The sequence below is a fragment of the Arvicanthis niloticus genome, chromosome Y (assembly GCF_011762505.2).
Source record: "Arvicanthis niloticus isolate mArvNil1 chromosome Y, mArvNil1.pat.X, whole genome shotgun sequence".
In the NCBI taxonomy this organism is placed as follows: Eukaryota; Metazoa; Chordata; class Mammalia; order Rodentia; family Muridae; genus Arvicanthis; species Arvicanthis niloticus.
The window spans coordinates 13,913,918-13,922,460 of record NC_133431.1 but is presented as its reverse complement, the minus strand read 5'-3'; the positions used below and the strand labels follow the sequence as shown (position 1 = coordinate 13,922,460).

The 8,543-nt window shown below is 39.9% G+C and overlaps 1 pseudogene; it reads right to left on the bottom strand.

The window, feature by feature from the left end:
* The window catches only part of LOC143437344 (vomeronasal type-2 receptor 116-like), a 13,721-nt pseudogene extending 6,168 nt beyond the window's left edge, over nucleotides 1–7,553 (bottom strand).
* Nucleotides 7,554–8,543: the final 990 nt, after the last annotated feature.

Below are 8,543 nucleotides of genomic sequence, written 5' to 3'. Positions count from 1 at the left end.
AGTCAGGAATAGAGATCCACTGTTTATATTGTCTCCAAAGCTCAGGACAGGTGGAGAGAATATACATGCCCTAAATTAAACTACCCTTGGAACTGGCGCTGGTAGGTGTCCCCTTGTCCTTGTTCCATGCCAAATGCTCCCTTTTGTGTGAGAAATGATTCTTCAGGCTACTAGAGACTTCCTGGGCTGCTGACATCCCGACCTCCTTGGAATCTACCAACCGAGTGTGCCTGAAAATCCAGATGCCAGAGCAACCTCCTGCTGTTTAGCTCAAGGCGTCTGCTATTCTACAAGGCCAAAGAGCAGGCCCTGACTCCTGAGACCTCCACCCTAGAGGCACGGGGGCAATGCTGTCTTAGAGGATGGGGCTTAGGTTGTATACACCCAAGGTTAAATGACAGCTTGTGATTACGATTGAAGTTGAAATGTGAATCTAAGTTATACAGATTTGTTTCTTTTTGCAATTTCTTTTTATTATATATGTGATTTTATAATATGTAACAGCTAGTGCCACAAAATGTGGAAAAGTCAGAAGGCAACTTTGAAAGTGTGTTACAAAGAAAGGAAATGTTTTTTGAAACCCTGTCAATAGAATAGAGCCCAAGAACCCCCTGCTAACAGATACCTAGTGCCTAAAATTGATAAATGGTAGACTTATAGCTCCGGTTACACCCAGGTGTTTCCACTGCTATCTTTGATGAGAACAAAGATTATTATATACTTGTCCAGCTAGTTCCCGCAGGTACTCTTGAACTGATTTTGAGATACACCTAGATGATTCTGCAGAGAGCCTATTTTCCTTGACTCTACTGTTACATTGTGACTAGGAGTGGCCATAGGTATAGAGACAGGTGTAACTACATTGATACAGACACCTCATTATTTTCATCAGCTGAGAGCTACCACTGATGTAGATTTGAGAGCCCTAGAACAGTCAGCAACAAAGTTAAGTTGTTACTAGACTTGCTGTTTCTTAAAGGAGAAAGTCTGTGTGCTGCTCTAAGAAAAAATATTACTATTATGTAGACCATTCAAGAGTGACCAGGAGAGTAAATTCAGAGAAAGGTTACACCAGAGACACAGAGAGCACAGCAATGTTGATTCGAGAGTTGGTTCAATCCTCCTTACTGGACCCTTGTGATTTTACTTTTGCTTTTAACCATAGGCCATACATTTTAATATAGTTTAACTTTTGTTAGAGAAAGAATAATGCTGTTCAGCTTTTGTGTTGCGCCACCAATGTAGGACTTTGGGTCAAGAAAATGATAATTATGACACTGGAGTTTAAACTTTTCTAAAGATCCAAATCGGAAAAAGTGGGGTTGAAAATAGACTTATTAATAATTGAGTTTTTAATGATTAAAAGCATAACCAATTGGAAGAGGTGGGGATGTAGAGTGAAAAATTATAAAGGCCATTTTATGAAATATGTGTAATTTTTTCTGCCTTACAGAAGTCAGAACTGAAAATAAGATTTCAGGCCTTCACATTCCAGGTGAAGGACACTTGCTGGATTACATTCCCCAAGCCTTGCCCAAGGCAGGAAGGCATTCCTGACTACAGATAAAGATGCTATCACCTAGGTGGGGCCATAGCCCTATAGCCGGAAAAAGTAACTCTAGATCATTTGGGCTAGATTCTCTGAATGTTCCACTGTTCTTGGTTACCCCTCCCGTGGTCTTCCCAGTGCTATATTCAAAATTTGTAAAACAACCAATCATGTGTAAGCGTGCGAAAATGCCTTCCTCCCCCCACCCCATGCTATAAAAGACCCTTTAACCCACCACACGTGGCCAAAAACCCTGCTCTTGGAGCTAAAGAGCTTGTCATTTTTGACCGCCGGCTCCTCCCCTAATAAACCTCTGCTGATTGCATCCAGGTATGGTTCTTGTGATTTTTGGGTGGTCACGATCCGGAGGCTTGAGGAAGGGTCTCCCGAGTTGGGGGTCTTCACCATGTAAATGCTGATCAAAAAGTAAGTTCAGCTTCGTATACACTCAGTAACCAAGTAGTTAGGGTGATCTATTCTGTGGGAAGTCAGCCATGTCCTCAGCTATATCTGTCATTTTCCAATGGGACCATGACATAGTGGCCATGGTAGACACAGTGGGTTTTATTCATGGATACAACAGTAGTGTCGTGCTTTCACCAAGCCTGACATGGCCACATCTGCTGGTGAGTTCCAGATCTACCAGCAGTAGAGACCAACACTGAGCCCTAGATATGGAACTATATCCTGGGTTGACCAGCCAGTGACTTGGTGGCAGGTTGACTACATCAGATCATTTCTCTTGGGCAAAGAACAAAGCTTTCTACTTCCTGGAATAGATACATATTCTGCTTATGATTCTGACTTTCATGCACATATTGCTTCTGCCAAATCCACGATCCATGGACATACTGTGTGCCTCATTCACCACAATGGCATTCCACAGTATTGCTTCTGACCAAGGAACTCATTTCACAGCAGAGAAGTGAGACAGTGGGCCAATGATCATGGATTCTAATGGTATTAATTACTATTAATACCATAGTCCTTGTTACGCTGAAGGTGCTGAACTGATAACAAAATACAATGACCTTTAGAAGACACTTTTACACAGCCAATTATGGACATCCACCTGGAGAGCTGGGCAGGGTCCTAGGCTGTATGTATTTTGAATCAGCTTCCAATATTTGTACAGTTCCTCTCACAGCCAAGATCCATGGTTTCAGGAATCAAGGTTGTTGGAAACCTGTGTGAAGGTCACAGTTCCCCAAATCTGAGTGAAAATGGAGGACTCCCTTTATCAGAAGGGCTTCAATTTCTTTCTTTTTTTATTATTTATTTATTTATTTTTTATAGGGCTTCCATTTCATTCTGTTACTTATTTATTTATATATTTACATATTTATTTTTACAGATTCCATTTCTTTTATTTATTTATTTATTTATTTATTTATTTATTATTTTTTTATTTAGGGCTTCCATTCCTTTCTTTTATTATTTATTTATGTATTTATTTTTATTAGGGTTTCCATTTCTTTTATCTATCTATTTATTTATTTATTTAATTTTTAGGGCTTCCATTTCTCTGCCTCAATGTATCTAGACATTGTCCCTGAACACGGTTGGATGTACTTATCAAAAGATTGTCCCTGTGTGAGCTACTTAAACTCAGCACACAGGTCCCATTCTGGCTTCCCTGCCACATGATAATTATATACTATTATGACCAATTAATCCTTTCCACCTGTACCCATAAAAGCCCTCATATACCTTATTTCTGGAAGAATAAAGTAGAATTGACTCACTGTGCTGGTCTCCGGAGTTAATTTTATAATACAGCCATCTCAAGCCAGATTGCCATGCTGTTCCCTTTGTCCTCACTGGTTGGTGGCTAACCCCCCAAGAATAAAGAAGACCCACACAAAGCTGCCACCCTTAGTGGCCCAGTAGGAAAAATGTCAATGTGTTTTACATTCCTGCGTTTAGCCTTTCCCATTCTTCAGGTTTCTCACAAATTCTCCTGTCTTTCCATGAATCCATCACTGGTGATGCTGTGACAAGATGAATATGTGGGGGCTGGCACTGCAGTCACCTTTGAGAGGATATCTGTCCTTTTTGGTGTTGTACAATGGATCCTTCTACATTGTTAAACTGACCAAAGGGGTGATATAGAAAGAGCAGCAGTTATGGTGTCTCAGAGAAGAGTCCTTCTAAGGGGACAAAATAAAACAAAAAGATGACAAGGACTCTCCAAATAAGACAGTCATGGAAAGCAGCACACAAGGAAGGATTCTGTTATGTGAGTTGGGTAACATCCACAATACACAAAAGCCAGACTGTTAGGACTATTATAATTTCTATTCAGGACTTAAGAATATAATTAGTGTGGGGGAGCGGCTCCGGATGGGTTCCACCCGAATCTTCAGCTTGGATGAGGATAGGTCTCTGTAGTTGCCTCTGCCTGCAGGGGGTACAGGGTGGAGTGCCAGCAGGGAAGGTCCACTGCTGCCTCTGTCACAGCCTCCCACCAGTCTCTGCAATGGAGAGGGGAGAATCCTGAAGGCGTTTTGGGAGAGCTGGCATCTTCTGAATTGTCACAGCTCTTCTAAGTCAGGAGGTGCCAGCCAGGTTGTGGGGAAAAGAACAGATATCTAGCAAAGTGTTAACAGCTCTCACTGAGCCAGTGAGGTGCCCTGTGAGACACAACTGTGAAGAGTGGAGGATCCGTGACAAGCTCTCAGGCAATGGGATGATTCCTTCACTCACTTTACTTCTGAATGAGGCTCAATATACTGTTTGTGGTGGGTTAAGGTTTTGGCAGCAGGTAACCCCTACTGGCTTGGTCTGAGAACTTGTGGATGCCTCATCTGCATGTGGGGAGAGCCTGAGGCATTATTTCTTGTGTGACCGATGGCCATAGACCTTTCTCTGTGGGAGGGGCTGTGAGGGCTGAAGCTGAGAGAGCCAGGAGCACAGGAGAAAAGCTGACTGCCTTCCATCCCAGGGGTTCTCTGGGGTTCAAAGCTTATTCAAACAGGCACCCAGCTGTCTCTCATAGCTCAGTGCCCCATAAATTAGGGCAATATTATGCTTCTTATAGAAGAAAATAGGCAAGAGTCCCACCTAAAAACCCATGTCATGCTTTGTATTGGGTGTTAGAAGACTGACGTTTTTGACATTTTTGTAAGGCCAGTACTTTGGTGAAAAAAATTGAGGAATTTTGGAAACCCCTTATAAGTTTAGATTCAACCACTGATTCTCTTCTTTACAATCTTGTGTGATATATGAAGAATTAATTTTGAAAAAATACTCCTAGCATCATTTTAACATGAGTTATGTTTTATAAGGTGAAATGTGCATCTATTATGAGTTTGACAATATTCCATAGCCCTTCACAAAAGGATATAACTTGAGCCAGCTGTTTGCTTCATCAGAACTTGCATGAAAAGCCTGTACCTGCTGCTCCTACATCACATTTAAATCAGGGAGCAGGCATGGTTAGTGTAGTGAAGGACACAGTCTATTAGTGAGAAGTACTCTTTGATAGAGAGATGGTGTTCTATATTTGATAAATATTGATTGTTGTTGATTATTGATTACTATCGATTATTGATTACCATTGACTACTGATCAGCATCAATCATTGATTATTGATTGGTGTTGATTGTTGATTGCTATTGATTACTTATTATCATTGATTATTGATCAGCATCAATCATTGATTATTGATTGGTGTTGATTGTTGATTGCTATTGATTACTTATTAACATTGATTATTGATCAGCATCAATTATTGATTATTGATTGGTGTTGATTATTGATTACCATTGATTTAGACTTGGCCTCAGTATTTAAAAGGGCTGTTCAGTTTTCCTCAGCTGTATGTAGACCCTGGCATGCTGAAGTAAGCAAAGGGCTTTTTCTTTCATCTGGGATATTGAGATACATCTATATATGACAAAGAGAATCAAGAGTGAGAATTTATTTTCTACACAACATTTCACAAGATCAAACATAAGTTTTGAGGACTTTTGTCCTTGAATTACTAAAGAGACCCACTGCAGTTTGAAAGTGATCATCCTTTACACATGCCTGCTTAGGCTTAAGATTACACGTTTAGCAAAATCAACTTCTGTTAAGGTCTGTTGAAATTTCATGTCTAGGTTATCCCTTGATCTTCTGAAGAATCTCTGTATCTTCAAGCTTTTCTTTGTACTATTTTACCTCTTAGTGAACATTACTCGATATCCTTGCTTGGGCTGAGTATGACTTCCCTTGAGTATGGACTTCTAATGGAATTATCCTGTGTTTTGACTCTCCTCAATGTAGACTGGATACAGGATATGATTGAACTTAGATGACAGCCAGTTTGTCATAAATGTTGATCTGAAGACAGATACTTTAATCCCATAGGTATTTCCCAAACTTTTATGATCTAAGTGCCTTAAATAACTCATTTATTTCTTCAGAACTTCCAAAGGCTTCATATGCTTTCTTTTCCAGGCTTTTGTATGCTTTCTTTTTCTTTATTGAAATCATTTACATCTTTAGATCATTCTAACATTTTATAAATGTTAATACCATAGCATACAATAGGGTTAACAAAAATTTACAATCTATTGTGAGAATATTTATTCAGGGGTGGGAAAGAAGCAAATTATTCTCTCTTTCTAAGTTCTCAGTGGCACCACATTTCAAAATTATCATAATTCACCCTAGGATAATGGTGAACTAATTGGATTTATATACAAAAATTGACAAAGTGTTTCTTATGAGACTGTAGACATCCTGCAATCAGTCACATTAAAAATACTTTACTCAGTACATCTGGAGACAAATTTACATTACCTTAATAGTTATTCCCCTTCCAAGTTGTACAAATACTGGACAGCCATGTCATGGTTTTTTGTTTTGTTTTTGATCGGGTTTAGTAACAGTTAAAAAGCCCTGCTGTGATTATTTTAATTCAACAAAGCTGAAGGTATGAAAATGGTTGTGGTTTAATTTAGAAGATAAGATAAGCCCTGTGCTGGATCTGCCTATCTTTGTATATTTATCTATTTTTAAAGAGGTTTTACTAGATATAAATATCTTTTAATTTATTAACATGTTTATGCCTGCATAAATTTAAAATATGTATATAGCATAATAAAGTCATAGATGTGTTAGTCTTGTATGAGTGAGGAGAATGTCCATATTAATAACATCTTCTGGTCTAGGAGTAGTAAACTCTTTAAAACATGTTACCATTCCAAGGAAAGATTCAGACCCATATTATCATTTTAAATTTATTGTCCATATGTCCCTGTGTGGATATGTTGATTAAATATATTTTTGTCCTTTCATATCAATTTTTAAGTTTATATTCATTAGGAACATAAAGGAACTAGGGTCAACTTAACAAGTTTAATTTAATTTTGAAATGAGAAATTCTGTATTAATCTTGCTCTTTTGAGATGTTCAGATTCACCTTTAATCTGGGCTACAGATTCTTTTGACAACCTACATATATAAAGGACATTGGACAGGGCAGTGTTTTTGTTTTTTGTACTTGCCCTACATTTTTACAAAACAAAGGTGATTTGTTTGTGTTTTAAGACTGGCATTACAAAGTACTTCTCTCTTCAAATCCCATATACACTGCGTATTCAGCTGTAATATGCTGCATCATGAATAGCGCTTCCCTTTTTTTGCTAATTTACCTTGTCTAACAGCCTTTATTGGGAGAATTCTATTAATCCCCTTTTTACATACATATAAAGATTCTTCTCTCTAGCAATTTGAATATGTTCATCAAGAGAACCTGTACTATCAACTCAGTTTTTCTGCACTTTGCCACTGATGTACTGGCTAACATTAGTGCTTAACTGTGTTTCCCTTATGACCTGGATTTTTTTTTTCCAGGTTAGATTGAAACCTATCATCTGGTAAAAAGAAGCTATCAGTTTCCCTGACCCAGCATGAAGCCACAAATAAGTCTCTTGTTCCTAAAATCCCTCTTTAGTGTAAATGTTTTATCATTCTGTTAAAAAAACTCTACCCACATTTACCTGGTGACAGCCATGGATCCTCCTCCCCATAGTTACCGTCTCTTTAAAGAGCATGGAATATTTCTATTGAGTGGGATTGGTTGTTTTGGGGGAAGGGATTTCTCAGCATGACTCAAGCCTCCTGCTGAGATATTTCTTCCCCTGGAAGGACCATGCCTCTGCTGAGACAGCTCTTCCCCAGAAGCAACCCACCACAAGACAGTACAGTATAGAATATAGTTTTATTCAGGACATGGAGGGGAGTTAAGAGGGTAGTAGAGGCAGAGAAAAGCGGAGAGAGGCAGAGTAGAGAAGTAGAGGTCAGGCGTGAGCATGTGGAGAGAGAGGCGGGAAGGGAAGAGCCCAAGAGGGCAAGAGAAAAAGAGAACCAGAGATCAAGAGATCAAATGAGAGGAAGGGGCAAGTAGCCACATTTACCAGGGCGTCAGTCCTACCCTATATTTGCCAGGTAACTTGGGGAGGAGCATACCTAGCTGTTGCCAGGTAACTGGGGTAGACTTTAGACAGAATGCTAAGAAATAGCTGAAACATCTTCCTCTTGTGGGTCAGATTGATGCCTCCACTGCACACTGAGTACTGGAGTATGGAAGCTGTTCACCTTGATTACAGGAAGAAGAAGGCAAGTGCTGTGAGGAAAACTCAGGTAAGGTCTGGAGTCAGGTCCTGGTATCTGCAGAATCATTGCTCTCAGAGGGGAGGAGCAGGCAGCTGAACAGCCAGAGCTGGAATGCTGGGTTCTCCCCCAGGGCAGGGTGTGGATGAGATTCCTCTTTGAAGACAGAAACAAATGCTAATGGGGTCCAACCCCTCCCCCCCAGCTCTGGAAAAAGTCTGACCCTGGACCGAAAGCTCACTTTAACCTTGAGGAGTGCTAAGACTCACTGGCCAATCAAGGCTTCCAGCCAGACCTGCCAATCAGACAAGGAGGCGGGTTCTTCCGGGTGCCAATCTGCAAGTTCACTGTGCCTGTGCAGGCTTGAATGGTCATCTGTGCCCTGCTCTGA